Genomic DNA, 20581 nt, shown 5'->3' on the forward strand with positions numbered 1-20581 from the left:
TTTCTGTATCCATTCCTCTGTTGAGGGGCATCTGGGTTCTTTCCAGCTTCTGGCTATTATAAATAAGGCTGCTATGAACATAGTGGAGCATGTGTGAAGCATTTCTTAAAACCCTCATTATCTTCCAGTCAACATCTGGTTGTCCTGTATGGCTACAGGTCTCCAGACCCTACCTGCTGGGTTCCCAGGCAAGTCCAGCAACTGTGAGTTAGGCTTGCCATTGACCGGATGGGCCATGGTACTATATGGAGGTTTTACTTCATTGTCAGGAGTTCTCCTTCTCTGACCTTGTTTGGGGAGTTCAAAAACCCCACACCGCTACTTAAAGGATGTCACGTAGCCTTGGTTAAGATTATAGGTTAACTTCCTTTCTTCCAGGAAGAGTTTGTTCAGCTAGCACCTGAGATTCCTGAAATACTTCCCCATTGTAATGAGGCGGTACCCTAAGCCTTCAGCCAATGACCTTCCCTTCCTGGGTATTCTCACACCCTCCCCCCAAGAGGTATATAATGCGTGGTTCACCCTGAATAAAATGTATCCACTCACATCCCCCACCAATAGAGCCATATGAATAAACAAGGATTGTCTCAGAGAGCTGCTTCATTATATATTGCCACAGGGAAGGCATTTGCCTAAAAGAGCCATGCCTAAGTCTCCCAAAAAAAGACTTTCTCTTCTCTAGCTGCTCAGGTATTTGACACTTGCTCCCCAAATCCGATTAGATCCTGCTTGTTGTACAGGGTTCTGCCTTTCCCTTTCTGCCTAGCTGCAGACACCCTGATGGGAAAGGTGAACAACCAACCTTAAATCTAATTCCTGACTTCCTCTCCAGGTAGTACACCAGCAGTGTATGGGTACCCAAAGAAAGGACTAGGAACCACAGCATTCATCCCAGATCTAGCTGTTTCCCCTTCTGGTCCTGTGTCTAGAGGCATCTGCTGTCCTAATGAGAAACATGGGCTGCAGACTTTCCATTACAGACTTTGGCCTGACTTTTCTGGTCTGCTTGCTCTCAGCAGAGATGCAGAACAGGTAGGACACGTTCATTCTTCAGGCCACAGCTCTGCATGCTTCCCTGGAGGCCTGCTGCCACCCAGGATAACCAGAGGCCATCATCCATAAGGCACTACTAGGCCAGTCAACCAAATAGCTAAAGGCCAATGTAAGAGCACAAACAACAAGAGCCAGTGCATTATGGCACCACCAGAACCCAGCTATCCTACTACAGCAAGCCCTGGATATCCTAACATAGCTGAAGAACAAGAAAATGACCTTAACTCTAATCTTATGAAGATGATAGAGGCCTTTAAAGAGGAAAGAAATTCATTCCTTAAAGAAATACGTGAAAATACAACCAAACAGGTAGAGGCCCTTAAAAAAGAAAATGAACAAATATAAAGAAATACAGGAAAATGCAATCAAACGGGTGAATGAAATGAAAAACAAACAAACAAAAAACTGTTTAAGACCTGAAAATTGAAATAGAAGCAATACGATAAACACAAACTGAGGAATCCTGGAGATGGAAAATCTATGAAAGAGAACAGGAACTACAGACACAAGAATCACCAACAAATATAAGAGATGGAAGAGAAAATCTCAGGCATAGAAGATACCATAGAAGATATTGATATATCAGCCAAAGAAAATGTTAAATAAAAAAATCCTGACACAAAACATCCAGGAAATTTGTGACACTAGGAAAAGATCAAATTTAAAAATAATAGGAATAGAAGGAAACGATCCCCAGCTTAAAGACCCAGAAAATATCTTCAACAAAATCATAGAAGAAAATTTCCTGAACCTACAGAATGAGATGGCCATAAACATACAAGAAGCTTTACAGAATACCAAATAGATTGGACCAGAAAAGAAAATCCTCATACTACATAATAATCAAAACTCTAAATGTACAGAGAAAAAGAAAAAACATTAAAAGCTGCAAGGAAAAAAAGACCAAGTAACATAGAAAGATAGACCTTTCAGAATTATACCTGACTTCTCAACAGAGATTTTAAAAGCCAGAAGGGCCCAGGTAGATGTCTTGTACACCCTAAGAGACCACAGATGTCAGCTCAGATGACTATGCTCAGCAAAATTTTCAGTCACCATAGATGGAGATACCAAGATATTCCATGACAAAACCAAATTTAAACAATATCTTTCCACTAGTCCAATCCTACAGAGGATAATAGAAGTAAAACTCCAATACAAGGAGGTTAACTAAACAAAAGAAAACACAAGGAATTATTCATTTCATACCAGCAAAACCAAAAGAAGAGAATACACACACACACACACACACACACACACACACACACACACAAACATCACCAACATCAAAATAACAAGAACTAACAATCATTGGTCATTAATATCTCTCAACATCAATAGATTCAATTAACCAATAAAAAAGACACAGGCTAGCAGAGTGGATAGAAAAACAGGATCCATCATTCTGCTGCATACAAGAGACACACCTCAGCAATAAAGATAGACATTACCTCAGAATAAAGGGCTGGGGAAAGGTTTTCCAAGCAAGTACACCCAAGAAACAAGCTGGAGTAGGCATTCTAATATCTAATAAAACAGATTTACAATCAAAAGTAATAAAAAGAGATGGAGAAGGACACTTCATGTACATAAAAGAAAAAAAATCCACCAAGATGACATCTCAATTCTGAACATCTATGCCCCAAATGCAAGGGACCCACATTCATAAAAGAGGCATTACCAAAGCTTAAATCACAGATCAAACCCCAGACATTAATAGTAGGAGACTTCAACACCCCACTCTCACCAATGAACAGCTCATCAGAAAGTAAATGGAGAAATATGAAACTAACAGATGTTGAGTAACAAATGGATCTAACAGATAACTACACCAAACGCAAAAGAATATACTTAGTTTCAGCACCGCATGGAAACTTCTCCAAAGCTAACCATATACTCTGTCACACAGCAAATCTCAACAGAAACAAGAAGATTGAAATAACCCCCTACATCTTTATCATATCATCATGGATTCAAGCTGGACTTCAACAACAAAAGAAACAAGAGAAAGCCTATAAACATGGAAATTGAACAACTCTCTAATCAATGACCACTGGGTCAAAGAAGAAATAAAGGAATCAAAGACTTTCTAGAATTCAATGATAATTAGGGCGCAACATACCCAAACTTATGGGACACAATGAAAGCAGTGTTAAGAGGAAAATTCATAGCACAGAGTGCTTTCATGAAGAAATTGGAGAGATCTCATACTTGCAACTTAACAGCACACCTGAAAGCTCTAGAACAAAAAGAAACAAACACACACAAGAGGAGTAGATGGAAGGAAATAATCAAACTCAGGGTGGAAATCAAGCAATTAGAAACAAAGAGAACAATACAAAGAATCAATAAAAGCAAGAGCTAGTTCTTTGAGAAAATCAACAAGATAGACAAAACCTTAGCCTAACTAAATGACAGAATGACAGTACCCAAATTAACAAAATCAGAAATGAAAAGGGAGACATAACAATGAACATTGAGGAAATTCAAAGAATCATTAGGTATTACTTCAAAAGCCTATACTCCAGGAAAATTGGACAGTCTAAATAAAATGTAAAGTGAATAAAAAATAAACTATTAAAAATATAAAAAAAGTTATTATGTAAGAAAAACCTCATTTAATGACTTTTTGTGAAACTTAAACTAGCAACTTGAGCAGCAATTTTAAAAATCAAACATTGTGACACGAGACAATCCACAATACTGATTTGCTACTAATATGCTGAAAACGGCAGTCAGAAAATACCAAAAGATTTTGTCTAATGTAAATAAACATCACATTTCTGTAAGAGCAGAAAATTCTGTATGTATAATACAAACACTGCACTTTATAACATATAATAGTCTTAAATGGTAGCATATAGACTGAAAAGTATAAATGTGTATTCAGAACCAAGGCTGCTGTGGAACTCTGAGATACAGAAGAGGTGCTGTCAGAAATAGCTCAAATTCCTTACATGTCTGGTTTTGAATTAATTTTTGGTCACCAAGAAAGCCTTTTATTCAGACACTTTTATTGTAAAATTTTCAGAGCTTCCACATTAAGTTTCATGATTCCACTGTGGGGTAGCAACCCATAGTTAGATTCTGGATATTTCCATTTGTATGTAGTTATTTTGTATGCACATCGTGGTGCTTATGTGGAAATCTGAGGACAAATTTCAAGAGTCAATTCTACCCTGTGTTCCTGGGTACTCGGTATTGAATTAGGACCATTAGGGTGCGTGGGAATAACCTTTACCCACTGAGCTATCTCATGGCCTCAAAAACTAGGGGTTTTTTAAATGGCAGGTTTTTTATAACTTTGTGAGTGTGTGAGTGTGTGTGTGTGTGTGCGTGCGAGTGCATGTGTGTTTGATGACAGTAAACTCCTCAGAGCCTCTATGTACTGGTGAGTAGCCCATTACTAAGCTGTATTTCCAGAGCTATACTTTTAACTTTCAAAAAAAAACTTTTAATGTTATGACCAAAAATAATATAAAAACTCATGATTTCAACGATTTTAAGAGCACAGCACAGCACAGCACAAAGACATTCAGCACAATTCACAACAATTTTTATTAGATATTTTCTTTATTTACATTTCAAATGCTATCCCGAAAGTTCCCTATACCCTCCCCCCAATTCATAACATTTGTGACCACCATCATTTATCTAAGTACCCTGTACCCCTAAAACTTTGAGCTCTGTCACGACTAAATGCCAACTCTCTCTGCCTCTAGCCTTGGTAACCTAGTACATCTAGCCTCTGTCTATACTCTGGCCCTTCTCGAGACACATAAGTGAATCCACACAGCATTTATCCATCTGTGACTGGATTATTTACATTGCATAACAATCTCAAAGTTCATCTACCTTGCAGCATATGTCATATTCCTTTCTTGCTCCCTGGCAACCATCATTTGAGTCTCCCCTTCCGTGAATTCCACTTTTTCAGATTCCACAGAAAAGTGAGGCCATGCAATGATTTTCTTTTTCTACCAGGCTTATTTTACTGAGTGGTCTTTCAGTTTCACTCAAGTTACTGCAAATGACAAGACTGCCTTCTTTTTACAGTTGAATTGTTATTCTATTGTATATATGTGTCACACTTTAACATCAGATCATCTGTTGATGGACACTGGGTTGTTTCCATTTCGTGGCTATTGTGAATAATGCTGAAGCAAATATAGGAGTATAAATATTTCTTCAACATAATGATTTCATTTCCTTCAGATACACACCCTTTAGGAGGATTGCTGGGCCATATGGTAACTCCATTTTTAGTTTTTGGAGGAACATTCATACTCTTTTCTGCAATAGCTGAAGGCCATTTCATCACTTAGGTGAAGTGACATCTCAAGTGGGTTTCATCTGTACCTCCCTGACGACTAGTGACTAAGCACTCTTATATCTATTAACTTCTGTATATCTTCTTCTAAGAAATGTCTATCTAGGTCTTTGCTTATTTATTTATTTGTTTGTTTGTTTGTTTGGTTGGTTGGTTGGTTGGTTGGTTGGTTTTTCAAGACAGAGTTTCTCTGTTTAGCCCTGGCTAGGTAGACCATGCTGACCTCGAACAAAGATCTGTCTGCTTCTGCCTCCAGAGTGCTGGGATTAAAAGCAAGCACTACTACCACCCTACTTCCTTTGCATATTTTTTGTTGTTGTTGTTTTTCTTTTTTTTATTAGATATTTTCTTTATTTACATTTCAAATGCTATCCTGAAAATTCCCTATACCCTCCCCCATGCCTTGCTCTCCTACCCACCCACTCCCACTTCTTGGCCCTGGCATTCCCCTGTACTGGGACATATAAAGTTTGCAAGACCAAGGGGCCTCTCTTCCCAATGATGGCCAACTAGGCCACCTTCTGCTACATATGCAGCTAGAGACACAAGCTCTGGGGGTACTGGTTAGTTCATATTGTTGTTCCACCTATAAGGTTGCAGACCGCTCCAGCTCCTTGGGTTCTTTCTCCAGCTCCTTCATTGGGGGCCTTGTGTTCCATCCAATAGATGACTGTGAGCATCTGCCAGGCACTAGCATAGTCTCACTCGAGACAGCTATATCAGGGTCCTTTCAGCAAAATCTTGCTGGTGTATGCAATAGTGTCTGTGTTTGGTGGCTGATTATGGGATGGACCCCCAGGTGGGGCAGTCTCTGGATGGTCCATCCTTTTGTCTTAGCTCCAAACTTTGTCTCTGTAACTCCTTCCATGGGTGTTTTGTTCCCTGTTCTAAGGAGGAATGAAGTATCCACACTTTGTTCTCCTTTGCATATTTTAAACATTATTTTTGTTGTTGGTGGTGGTGGTGGTTGGCTTTGTTGTTGTTCTGCCTTTTGATAGTCGAGTCTTATGTTTTAAACATTAACCCCTCACTGGATGTATATTTTTTTCAGATGCTTTCTCTCATTCTGTGTTCCGTATTTTCACATTATTGACTGTTTCCTTCACTGTGCAGAGGATCTTAGATTGATACAATCCTGTTTCTCTGTTTTTCCATTCATTTATAGATAGACACTTGGGTGGCTTCTCCTTCTGACTTGGTGAGGAGGGCTTCTGAGAATGTGGGTGGGAACAGTGCAGGTCAATTGGAGAAAGAAGGTTCAGAGGGCGGGGAGGGTCCATTTGACACTTAGCTCTTCCTGCAGTCTAGAAACTTGCAGTGAAGCTTGATTGTCACACTGCTGCCTTCATGACTAGCATGCTTTTCACAAAGGGGCATCTAGTACTTTTGACCCATATCTCAAGTGTGCTGACTTGAGATTCCAGAGTTTTTGTTCTGCTTACATTTGATCTCAGTGAGGAATATATCCAAGTTTGACAGCCCCTGTATCATTCCACCTACTGTCTAGGTGGATCTGGGCACAGCTAGGGTGAGTGAGGGCAGAGCTGAGGCTATGGAAGGGTGGAAATCTAAAGCCAGCATGGTTAGGGTAGGCTTGGTAAGCTTGCCCTAGGCTAGCGCTCAGTTCCTAGAGCTATCATTTCCATCTGGTCCATACATTAGAAACAGTCAATTCTGTCCAGAATTTGGGAGACCAAAATCACCATAATTTGCATTGTTGGCTATTATTCATCACCCAACCCATAGACTTGCTGCAGCCCCCTATCCAGACAGACCTGGGAGAAATGCACTGGGAGGTGCACTGAGAGGTAGTTAGAGACTAAGGCATCATACTGCATGCGAACTTAGGCTGTTATGTGAGAACAAAACCAACAGGGCAATAAGTAGGTGAACTATGAAGGGGAATGCCCTCACCTCTGATAGAATGGCTCTTCTAGGCAGCTATCATGGTGTTGGGCACCCCCCTCTCTCTTAGGTGAGTGGCAGATGTGTAGCAGGCTAAGCCAGAGCATATGTCCTTAGTATTGAGCCCACTGGACAAAGACATAGCTCAGTTGTGCTCTCCAGATCCTGCAACAGCTTTTCCCAGCTCAGTGCTTGCCACGTACTCATGATAGCCTACTAATAATAGTTCAAAGACCAAAGAAAATTTCAAGACTTGAGTATATAAAATGTCTTCTTAAAAAAGATTTTATGAGATTAGTCACAAGCAAAAACAATCTTAATTTTAACTCACAAGGCAGAATTTTTTTTAAGACTATAAAATGCTGTTTGTGGGATCATATGGATTCAATATCAGATTGACTTTCTGGTCCAGAATTGTCATGCCAAATTCTTTTACACATGTGGAACCATCTTTCAAATATGCATCATGAATTTTTTTCTTTTCTTTCTCTTTTTATCCCTACAAGTTTTTTTTTTTTCAAGCAAAGCAAAACAAAAAACCTACGGTACATGGAAAATGAGATCACTTTTCCAAGTGGAAAAACGGATTTAGCCCTAAGGTTAAAGACTGCATTTTTTAAGGGGAAAAAGAAGTCATCCATGTTTAATGTAAAAGTCACAACACAAAGCACCTGCCACAAGGTACAGGCAACGGTCAGTGGCCTGATGGCACCTCTGCTCTGTCTTGGCATTCCTCCCACCCTCTGCACACAGAGAGGCCAGCACTTTGAGAAGTTGTACTTCCTTTGGCGAACTCTGGCTATCTTGATTCCTTCCAGTCCCATGGCAGGAAAATAGCCAGCAAGTACTTCAAAGATTATTTTTGTCAAGGTCACAGCAGAGGGAAAAAGAAAAACAAAACAGAAAAAAAAAAAAAGGAGGGAAAAGGGAACAATTCTCAACAGCTTCTCTCATGTCTCCCCCTTGGCATTAGGGGAAGTTGGAGCAAGTCGTTCCCTCTGGGAGTTGCTGCCATGGTTACTGCACAGCAACAGGCCCTAGTCACGCGAGCAGCACTGGGCAGGCATTGGGGCAGCTGGCTGAGCTTCCTGGAGCCAGATCACTCGCAGGGGCTGTGGCATGGAACTTGCGTGCGTGCGAGCACTGTTCTAGCCGGGGGAGTGGAATAAATGGCTGTTTATAGATCCCACAAATAGTAAACTCAGCCTTGAATTTCTTCCATGAAGCAGCTAGAGCACTTGAAAGCGGTTCCTGAGAGACTAACTGTGGCTGCAGAGACAGCAGGTGTGGACAGCGCTGGAAGCACCGCACTCATTTCATTGTCAGCCATCTCTTGGGCTCCTACTGGTGTCCTACTGGACATCTCTTGTCCTACTGGTGGAAAGGTCTACAGCTAACCCAGAGCAGGTTAGAAACTGAGTGAGCAGTGTGGTCACTTCAGACTGTGTGTGGTTGGAGGCATGCTGGACAGGGAGGGTGAAACCTACTTCTAGATATCTGAATCACCCTCTGGGGTAGGGTCAAAAGCCATGTATCCTAACCAACAGGGATGTTGCTGGATGACAGAATGTACTGCCTCACTGACATGTGGGACAGGATACGACAGGGCCCCAGCAAAAGGGCACTACTCTGAGGTGGGCATCCCTGGGATTATCTGATTCCTGGGGTGGCCTTTCCATCCATAGCTAGCCTCAGGGGCAGGTTGTTGCTTCTTGGTGAAAACACTACCTACATATACATAGTGCAACGTATATGTTGAATTCCTGAAAGGGAAAGTACTTCGAATACACTTGAGAACAATAGACCCAGCAATCACAACTCAGTAATAAACCATGGGCTTCTCTGTCAGGAAAGCAGGAAGCTCAGAACTAGGAGATGAAGTTACCATGTTCTATAACTTGTTTGTTAATGGTCCCAAGAAACAGGACCCCCAAAATGCAGAGCCTAGTCACATTCAAATATCTGCCCTAGATTCCTGACCTATGCACTTCATTCTCTGCCATTTTTTAAGCCAGGGACATATAAGAATAGGTCCTCTCCATCCAGTGTTCCCAAAGGTTCTAAGTGACACAAACTATCTATCACCTTCATCAGCCCAGCCAATAGAGGACAGGCTCTAATCGTGGTCCTCAGCTTCAAACATGGCTCTCCTAGATCATGGCAGGTCTGCCCCACTCTCCTGGTCCTTTTCTCACCACGTTCCCTTTTTCTGTACCCTGGAGTTTCTTAGTGTTGGTTGGAAGACTCTGAAATTTTATACTTTCAGTTTTTAGCCATGGACTCCTAACTGTACCAAGAAGCTAAGTAGGTAGGAGACAGGGGATTCTTATCCTTCTGGCTCTAACCCTCAGTCTTCTTCTTAGTGACCAGTACATGGTCACTTACATGAAACATGAGTCAAATGTCAGTTCTGCCTACAAGGTCCCAGGAAGACATCCTAACTGGGAAGGTAGGTTTTTGACATCTTTCTTCAGAAGAACAACTCCAAAATAGTTTTCTCCAAATTACTACACTAGAAGTACTGGAGGTACTTGGAGTCTATCTATGAACCTCCTTTCTGGAGTCTGAAGGGTCTGTGGTAGCTTATCTAAAAGTTACAGAACGTACTGGTGCAGCTCAGAGAACTTCTGCCTGGTGCATGGCTGTGACTCCCCGACATATACAGTTATCCTATAACTGTTTCTGTATTACATTGTGAGGCAGAGTGGACAGGGGACAGCTAAAAACTAGCAGGCAGCCATGGGTTCTGCAGGACTCTCCCTTTCAGGGAGTTTGTGAGATTCCCTTCATCTGAGTATGTATTTCAGTAAATCTTTCTTTTTACAAACCACTTGCAACCAGAGGACTTTTGCTATGCCAGTTCAAGGACCCATAGCAGTCTTGGTCCTGATATACAAAGTCACCTACCCAGAAAGTCTCCCAGACTGTGCTTATTATCTTCATTTGTGCAAACCTACTTTAAACACAAAAATATAACATGCACCTTCAGTTCAGTTATACTGGAGGAGGCTGGGTCCCATAAAGGCCAAGGAAGCTCAGGCACCTGAGGCTGTCTAGAGCTGAGGTGTGGGAAGCCATCGTGTAGGCTGGGAATTTGATAATGAACAGCCTGGAAATTATTATGTTCCTGCCCCTCGCCAGAGGGTTTAAGATCATCCCTGACTGCTGGGCCCTGCCCACAAGGACAAGATTCAGAGATAGAGAAGCTGGTATTACAGATCTACCGCCACAGCAGTACTGTGCAAACAGCCTTCAGAGGGGACCCCTGCAGACTCCTTTGCAAGCCTCTTTTTCATAGGTAAACTCACTCAGGAAGCTGGCTGCCCTGACCATATACTTTCCTCAACCCATTCAGCAGACGAAGGCTGGCCAATGTCCCCAGGCATAGATCCCTTGTCTGGTATCCCAGGGGCAAAAGCAAAGAAACCTATGTGACATATATGGATCAAGCTAAGGAATTGATGTAAGGGTGACTATAAATAACAACTAAAAAGATGAGGGAGACTTTAGCAAAAGAAAACAAGAACAAGAAATGATATATTAGGTATTAATAAAAATGAAAATATTAGGTATGAAATGTGATAATATACACACAGTGGACCTGAACATAGTGGGAAGATGAACAGCAAGCTCTTGTGCCTGTGTGCATAGGGAAGGGCGACTATACAAAAAAAAAAATAGAAATTCTAGGTGTTTTCCTAGGATAGCGATGATCCTTGAATAGCACAACTCCTAAAAATAAACAAAGAACCAGGAATTAAGGCAAAAACTTTCAGAGTTGAACATGTTAGAGGGGACAACCAGGGTAAATAACAAAAAAAGATGCATCATAGCAAAATGTAAGGATGCCAAAGGCAAAGGAAAAGGCTACAAAACTTTCAAAGAGCAAAAGCACCAGTGTGGAGGATTCAGACTACCAGACACTACCAACAAAACAGCATACTATAAAAGTTGAGGGAGAAGGTTTTACACCTTACATCCTGTATCTACCCAAAGGGCTACCCAACTGTAACACAGAACAACAGTTTCTGGTTTGCTTTGAGACTGCCCTAGAAGATTTCATATCAAGACCCACAGTGCTGACACCCTGAAGAAGCCTTCTAGAGAGAGGCAGATCTGGACAATGGGGAGAGACAGGAAAATGACCAAAGGTTCTGGTTGGTTTCACAGTGATCCTGTCAATACAGAAAGAGAAGACAGAAATGAAGACAACGACCTGTGGTCTACATGAAATCAACCTGAGGCTCAGGATAGGGTCAGAAAGTCTAAAAGCTCTCAGAAGGTACCTGAGAGAATTCCCATATAAAGTATGATAAGAAAAAAAAATTTAAAAAAGAAGAAGGAGGAGGAGGAGAGGAAGAGGAAGAAAGAGGAGGAGGAGGAGGAGGAGGAGGAAGAAGAAGAAGAAGAAGAAGAAGAAGAAGAAGAAGAAGAAGAAGAAGAAGAAGAACAACAACAACAACAACAACAACAACAACAAAAGTACGGTAAGAACAACAGTACACAAACCACAGGAAGGCTCAGCAGTCAACTGGAGTGTCAGAAGAGACACTAAAGAAAGTGTAAAGAGAAGAAAATGCAGATATGACAACAGAAACCAGCCCAACTATAAGAAACAACTGCAGTATAGTCATTGCTAAGAGTAAAGCTTACTTAAGGAAGAGGGTCCTTTGGTGCACTGTCTGCAAGAAGCTAACTTAGAAAACGGTAAACAGAAAGGACAAAAAGATACCCTGTGAAGTGAGAAGTCAAAATAACCCTGAGGCATAATTTTATCACCTGAGAGACTGAACCAAATGCCAAATGTCCAAGACCTTAAAAGATTTGTGGAGCCCAAAGTCTCCAATGAAGGTGAGTAGCTACCACTGAGACAGGCTTAAGTTTCCAGCCCTGCAGAGACCGGGTCTGTGCTCCCCTTGGTCTCTTGAATTCATTATGTATTCATATAGCAGAGAGCTGCTGACTCCTTCAGCCTCAGCCAGTCATTGAGATGCCAGGTTTGCCCAATACCACCCTTCCTAGCTTTCCAAATATCTCAGTACACTTGTAGATCAGCACAGACTTCCCAGAAGATCCAGGCCCCACAGACTCTGAACCTTTCAGTGCCTCGGGCAACCTCTCTGCCTGGAGTTAGCAAATGTCTGTCCTTCACTTTCTAATAACTTATTCTCTCACTAATTGTGCTAAGTTTAGGCGTATCCACCAAGCATCAAGTTAAATTTAATCCTACAATGTGGCATAGAGGTGGAACCAGGTGGAGCTAATAGGAAGTGGTAATGGACCACAAAGCCTTTTATCTCAGTAGTGGATCAACTGCCCACCTTCCATATAATAATACCTTCAACTTTCTCAGATATCTGCACAGTTCCCACCAGCAAAAAGGCTCTTGGCCAGATGTGATTTCGTGACTTTGCACCTGTCAGTCTACAGAATCATGAGCTATATAAATATTATTCATAAACCACTTGATCTATAAGGTTCAATTACAACAAGAGAGAATGGATAATGACATCCCCATACATTTTGGGTTGAATCAACCTTTTCTGATTTGGCAAGCTCTGGGTCCAAATTTAGTGAAAAAAAATTTGTTCCATGCAAGAATCTATAACTTTACCTAACCTAAGGTCCTTTCATCAGCTGTTGGAGAGGCAGGTATGGCTAATGAACCAGCAGTGACCAGTTGCAGCACTGATCCAGAGCTTGTTAGATCTGAGAAAGTTGATCCAACACAGCAGGTAAGAGTGGGCCCTGCTTCTGTTTGGATTCTATTGGGTTTAGCAGTAGGAACCAGTCCAACTGAGTACATCTGAAGCAGGGCATGAGATATGTGGCTGCCCATAATAGGGCACAAGAGAAAGCAGGGTTGTTCATAAGGAGTAACTATGAATTATAGAAAGCTAAATACAGTAGTGCCTCCTGTCTATGCTGGTGCACCCATCTCTGCTTTGTTTTGTTGAGACAGGGTCCCATGTAACTCAAACTCACAGTGTAGCTGAGACTGCCCTTGAACTCCATGTCCTACTGCCTAAGCTTCCTAAATTCTGGGATTAAAATCATGAATCACCATATCATATTTGGCTTACATTCTTAGGGTGCTGCGATCTGGAAGCAAAGTGCACATAAACAAATTCATTCATTCATTCATTCATTCATTCATTCATTCATGAAAAAGTACAAATAAAAAACAACACTAAAATTAACCCATTCAATTCAATTTCCACACATTTCAGTAAACTTCCGTACAGTTAGAATATTTCTCTCTCTCTCTCTCTCTCTCTCTCTCTCTCTCTCTCTCTCTCTCTCTCTCTCTCCTTCCTTCCTTCTTCTGTCTTTCTTTGCTTATATGCAGAATCCCAACCCTATTTGGTACTTGCATGTAATGGATGACAGTGACCTCCAAAGATCTTGGCCAACCTTGGTTCAATTAGCTCACCACGCCACAACCTCCAGGTCTCTCACACACAATATTTTAGTCTCTCTGCCCAGACATATTCTGCACATCCTTCACCAGGATTTGCACAGAGAGTTTGTCTGATCCTCCCCTTCATGAATCCTATCTGACCACAATGCAACAAAAACTTAAAATAGACAGCAAAGAAAAGAATTGCCAATAACTATACAAACTGTTGGAGATCAAACAACTCATTACTGAATGATGAATGGGTCAAAGAAGAAATCAAAAAAGAAGTTTAAAATGTTCTGGAAGTGAAGAAAATGAAGCTCAACAAAACCTTTGGGAAATACTGAAAGTGGTCCTTCAAAGGAGATTTACAGTTGTACTGACTACAATAAAAAAAAATTAAAAAGACCCAAATGGTTTAATGATGTAACCAAGAATTTGTAAAAACAAAAACAAACCAAATTCAAATTCATTAGATGGACAAAATAATAAAAATCAGAGTTGAAATTAACGAAGCAGAAAGAAAGAAAATAATCAACAATTCTGGGATCTGAGTTTTTGAGATAAACAGGATTGACAGACCCTTGGCCCAAATAAGAAAGAAAGAAAGAAAGAGAGAAGCCGGGTGGTGGTGGCGCACACCTTTAATCCCAGCACTTGGGAGGCAGAGGCAGGCGGATTTCTGAGTTCGAGGCCAGCCTGGTCTACAAAGTGAGTTCCAGGACAGCCAGTGCTATACAGAGAAACCCTGTCTCGAAAAAAAAAAAAAAAAAAAAAAAAAAAAAAAGGGGGGGGGAGGGGGGGGGGGGGGGGAAGAAAGAGAGAGAGAGAGAGAGAGAGAGAGAGAGAGAGAGAGAGAGAGAGAGAGAGAGAGAGAGAGAGAGAGAAAGAGAGAAAGAAAGAAAGAAAGAAAGAAAGGGAAGGAAGGAAGAAACAGAGGACCCAAATTAACAGAATCATGAATGAATAGGGAAACATTACAAAATACCCCCAAGGATATTCATAATATTATAAGGGTTTGTTTTTAAAACCTATACTTCATTAAGTTGGAAAATCAAAAGAAATGGATGAACTTCTAGATTGAGCCAAATCACCAAAATTAAACCAAGAAGAGATCAAGACTTAAACAGACCCATAATAAATAAGGCAATTAAAATAGTAATAAAAAGCCTTTCAACTAAATGAAGTCCAGAGCCAGATGGATTCACAGAATTCTGTGAATTTTAAAGAAAACCTACAACCAACACTTTTTAAACTAGTCAAAAGCAGAGACATAAGGAGCAGTCCCAAGTTTCAAGAAGCTGGTATCACTCTAATATCAAAATCAGGGAAACACACAATAAAAAATGGAAAACTACAGACCAATATCCTTGCTAAACATAGATTTAATTTTTCTCAATAAAATACTTGCAAACTGAACAAACATCAAAAACACATTATCCACCATGACCAAGTTGGATTTATTTTGGACATGCGGAGATGGTTCAACATATGCAAATCAATAAATACAATAAATCAGGTAAATGTACTTAAAGACAAAAACTATATGATCACCTCAATAGATGAAGAAAAAATTTTTGACAAAAGCTAATACGCATTCATGATAAAAGAATAAAAGTAGACTCATATTATTTACCTTACACACACAAAAAAATAACTTTTAATGAATCAAATACCTCAGTGTGAAATCTGATGTACTGAAACTGGTAACAGAAAACATAGTACCATACAGGGTGTTGGTATAGGAAAGAACTTTCTGAATAGGAACCCATTTGCTCAGAAACTGAGACCGTCAATTAACAAGTAAGACTTCACAAAACCAAAAGCTTCTGCAGAGCTGAGGAAACATTCAGTTGAGTAAATAGCAAACCCACAGACTCAGAGGGGATCTCTGCTAGCTATACATCTGACAGGGGACTAATATCCAAAATATATAAAGAACTAAAATAAAGCAAAGGGGGAAATCCATTCAAAAAATGAGCTTGGAATCTGAACATGGAATTCTCAAAAGAAAAAAAAATGGCTAAGAAATAGCTTTACATGCTATTGTCCATAGAAGTAAGAAAATGCAAAGCAAAGCAAAATCTGATACTTCATCTTACACCAGACAGAATGGCAAAGAGCAACAAGACATCTGACAATAAATGCTGGAGAAGGTGTGGGAAAAGGGGAATTGTCATTCACTGCTGGTGGCAGTGGTACGACTGGTGCAAACTGGTACAACTACTATGGAAAGCAGCATAGAGAACTCTCAAAAAACTAAAAATATATTTACCAAATGACCCAGCTGTATCACTGTTTGGTATATGCTCAAAGAACTCGGAATCTTACTCCACACGGCTGCTCTATTCATAAGAGCTAGGAAATGGAAACAACTTGGATGTCATTCAACTGATGAATGGAAAGTGAATATGTAACAATACACATTATAGAATTCTACTCAGCTTTAAAAAAATGAACTCATGAAATTTGCAGGTAAATGGATGTAACTAGAAAAGATCATACTGAGTGAGGTAATCCTGACCCAAGGAGACACTTGTTAAATGTTATCTCATCTGTGGCACTTAGCTCCAAATCTTCAGAGATGAATGCATAACCTGGAGTAACATAAAACTATGAAATTAAATAAGCACCATAGTGCTGGGGAACAATAGAGAGGGGAGTAGCAAGGTGTAAGTGATTTCAAAGGAGAAATGAAAAGAGCAAGGGGAAGAGACTTGTAAGTAGAGCATCAAGAGAGGGGTAAATACAGAAGGATGAAGGAGCTTAAAATAACAGTAAAAATATCTGAAAATTTATATGAAATCATATTATCTGCCTAAAACTGTGTATTACACACAGACAGATAGATAGATAGATAGATAGATAGATAGATAGATAGATAGATAGATAGATAGACAGATAGATAGATAGCATATCTGATTCTAACCTGAAAACTTTTTCCATACCTCCATGCCTTCATGGAGGAAAAATATGCCTCCATAAATTCTTAACTGCATTAAAAATATTCGCCCTTATACCCATAGATAAGTGTAGCTCTCACCCCTCATCAAGAAATCTCTCTTTGCAACAGATGGAGATGATTACAGAAAGCCACAATCAATTCAAGTGAAGAGAAAAGTGATCATTTGCTGCCCAGCCCCAACTGGTGCATCTACAACACAACTCTTGCACCTAAAATTCAATGACTATTGTGGAAGAGGGAGTAGAAAGACTGTAAGAGCTGGGGCACAGGAAGTTTGCTGTGAGGTTGCATCTCCTAGAATGTCAGAGAAGATGCACCCATGAAATCTTATCAACATGGTTGCCTAAACAAGATCTATATGAGGATAACACCAATAGACATGCTAATATGATAATGGGGTCTCAACCCTAGACAAAGAACTATAGGAACTAATGAATGCTGAGAATGAAATAGTCTTTCCCAGGCAAAAGACCCCAAACTGATAAGCCTTTTTAATGCAGAATATCTCTGTCTTCATACAATATAACCAAAGTAAAGCAGAATTCCATGAGATCCATGAAAAAAAGCTCCCAGAACTACTTAACTAATGTAGTAGTCATGTAATACATGACTAGAAACCAGACTGCATTTCCATATTTTACCGCAACCAACAACAAAAAATTAAAGTTAAAAAAAGCCCATAAATAGAAACAACAAAAACCACTGAATACCTAATTATAAGTCTAACATAGACAGGATCCATGAGATGGAAAATGGTGAAATTCTGTTGAAAGTGATTAAAGACCTAAACAGAGACACACATCCTATCCAGGAGTCCACTCAAATTGACTTCAGCTTTAATAATTGCAGTCAAAATTCTAGCAGAATGTTTTTAAGATTTATTTTATGTATGCAAGTGTTTTGCTTCTTGTATTAAGTAAGCACATGTGTGTGTGTGTTAAGTGCAGGAAGCACCCATGGAGGCCCAGAACATGGCATCGATCCCTTGGAACTTCAGTTACCCATGAGTTACCATGTGCATGCTGGGAACCAAAGCCATATTCTCTGCATTAGCAGCAAATGCTCTTAGCCACTGAGCTATCTTTCCAGCCCATAGTGGGCATTCTTATGCACATCAATATGATGATTATAAAATGTGTGTGGAAAGATAAAGAAACTCACACAGGCAAGACAATCTTTCTAAAAGATTGATTTATGCATTTTATGTTTATCAGTGTTTTGTCTGCGTGTACGTCTGCATACCAGACAAGGCATTGGATCTCACAGAACTATAGACTATAGATGGTTATGAGCTGCCATATGGATGCTGGGAATTGAACTCAGGAACTCTGGGAAAATGTTCAGTGCTCGTAATCACTGAGTCATCTTTCCAATCCTGGCAATACAATTTTGAAAGAAAACACAACTGGAAAAATGCATGTCATCTGGTGTCCAGAACAATTTTACTTACTTCGACTGGAGTTAGGAAGTGTGGTCGTGTTGATATACCAGACAAAATTCAGAGAATGCCAAATGTAAAACTTAACAAAACTTTGAAGAGTGGATCAGTAAGATGGCTTAGCAAGTAAAGGTGCTTGCCACCAGGCGTGGCAACCTGAGTATGATACCCAGGACTCCTGGTAGAAGAAAAGGATGGAGTCCCTGAAGCTGGCTTCTCACTGCCCCAAGCATGCCCTGACCACACACACACCATAGATAAGTAAATAAGTAAATAAATAAATAAATAAATAAATAAATAAATGTAAAAATAACTTAAAACTTTGGACAAAAGATAAAAGACAAACCTTGTAATCTTGGGATAAAGAGTTTCGACATGTGACACCAAAATCATGACCAACAAAAAGAAACATTAATAAATGACTTTATTAACAATTAACCACTTTTACTCTGTACATCATTCTGTCAAGAGAATGAAAAACAAACCACAGACTAGAAAAGAACTTTCCCAAGTTTCACAGAGGAGAGGTGTTCAGAAGGAGCTCTCTAGACTTAACAGTAAGAAGGTGAAAAGTATAGCTTTATATGTGCAAAGGGTTTGAACAGTTTGGTAAATATGATACATGAGCACAGAGAAGGGCTGCTTGGCACCCTCAGCCACGAGGAAATACTAGTTCAAACCATGAGATTTCAGCACACACATGCATGCACGCAGGCACACACACACACACACACATACACCAAAGGAAGTCAAGTGAGAGAGAGAACACCAAGGAAACTCAAGGACATGTAGAGATGGGAACCCTCTGAAAGCATCTTTAGCCTTGTACTTTGAATTCCCTGTCCTGGGAATGAAAGAACTTAAGACAACTTAAGTATCCTGGGTGCTGTGTGCCTACTATGTGCTTTCCAATTCAGTTTAAGGATGATCTTTATGAGTCTGAATTTTTTTAATCAATGTTAATTGAAAAGATATTTAAGGGGGTTTGCTAATTACCTTTTTCTAAGAATAAAATTCAAACCAGGATACACTTTAAAGCTCTGACTTTATTAGCAGTGGCAGAAAGATCAATACCAGAGGAAAAAGTAATAGTGCTTTAAAATGTGCCTTTTTTTTAAAACACATAATGGTAAGTGATAAAGTTGTACATTTCTTCAACTGAAGGACAGTGCTCCCCAAAGAGATGTTAGTCCCACTGGAATCCATCCACACTGAGCTACAAAGAGCCGAAACTGATCACAAGATATTCTGAGCAAGCACAGCTTGCTATGTGTGGGCCCCTTTGAGCACGTGACTCCTGTGTATTTTAATTTTTTCAATAATTCCTTTCTATTTTATTTTTATGTGCATTGGTGGTTTGCTTACATGTATGTCTGTATGGGGACATCAGACTCCATGGACTCCAACTTACAAACAATTGTGAGCTGCCATATGGGTACTTGGCGTTGAACCAGGTTCCTCTAGAAAAACAGCAAGTGCTCTTAACCTCTGAGCCACCTATTTAACCTATCCTGTGTATCTTTTTAAAGTGTAGGGTTTATAAATTCATCAAACACAAACTCTTCATTAGAAGTAATAGAACTTAGAGATGCTTCCTCACCCAAGCCCCAGACATTGTCTCCCTTAGGCACCCTGGGTGTCCCCAGAACCCACTGGATGCTGTGGAAAATGCCAAGAATACAATGTCTCAAAGTTGCTTGTGGTTGAGGTAGACTCAGATCACTTTTCTTCAACCATAGTTCACATAGATGGGCTAAAAATGGCGGAGTTGGGAGAGCATAAGAAGCAAAGCATATCAGAGACACTAGACGAGGTGCAGAAGCCCTTCCAGGAGGCAGATAAGTTGAAGCCAACCTTCTAAGGATGGAGCCTGGCACCTGGCTGTCTACTATCCTCTTCTTCCTGTATATGTGCATAAGATTTCCTAATTTAAACAAAAACCTAAGAGTTTCGAGGGTGTTGCCCTGAAAGGTGCTATCCCTTCTATGGGCTCTCAATATTCCCCCTCTTTCATTTAAAGCAGGCATAGTCAGAGACAGTGCCTCAAATCTGACAGGTGATGAACAGAAAGCCAGACTTTCCCACAGCACTGAATAGAGAAAAGAGAGGAACTACCAGCTCCTGCCATCTGTACTGCCAGCAGAGGCTCACCCTGGGCCTGGCCCAGTGAGGATGGGGGACATAGGAGTACAACTGTGCCCTATGTCATGTGCCCAATGCCAAAGAATGTTCTGCTGTGATCATCTCCTGAGATGTAAGAGACCAAGCTTGAACAGCTCAGAGAAATTCTAACACCAAAGAACCTTGGGGTTCACCTCAGATGAGAAAAAGACCCACCTAATGGAAGTTCCCATCAAGCCTGAATGCCAGTTTGAAATGCAAGAATTGTCAGGCCCTATTTGTGCAGGATGCCTGATGATCCACATAGAAACTCAACACTGACTCCTTTTAGTCTTTAATTTGGAAAATAAATGGCTTAATATTTATGTT

General features: G+C 40.3%; 1 protein-coding gene across 2 annotated transcripts in view; it reads right to left on the reverse strand.

Moving 5' to 3' along the window:
- Ahrr (aryl-hydrocarbon receptor repressor) overlaps positions 1 to 20581 on the reverse strand; it is an 80002-nt gene that overhangs the window by 23479 nt on the left and 35942 nt on the right. The window lies entirely within an intron of this gene.

This window comes from Mus caroli, chromosome 13, assembly GCF_900094665.2.
Source record: "Mus caroli chromosome 13, CAROLI_EIJ_v1.1, whole genome shotgun sequence".
Lineage (NCBI taxonomy): Eukaryota > Metazoa > Chordata > Mammalia > Rodentia > Muridae > Mus > Mus caroli.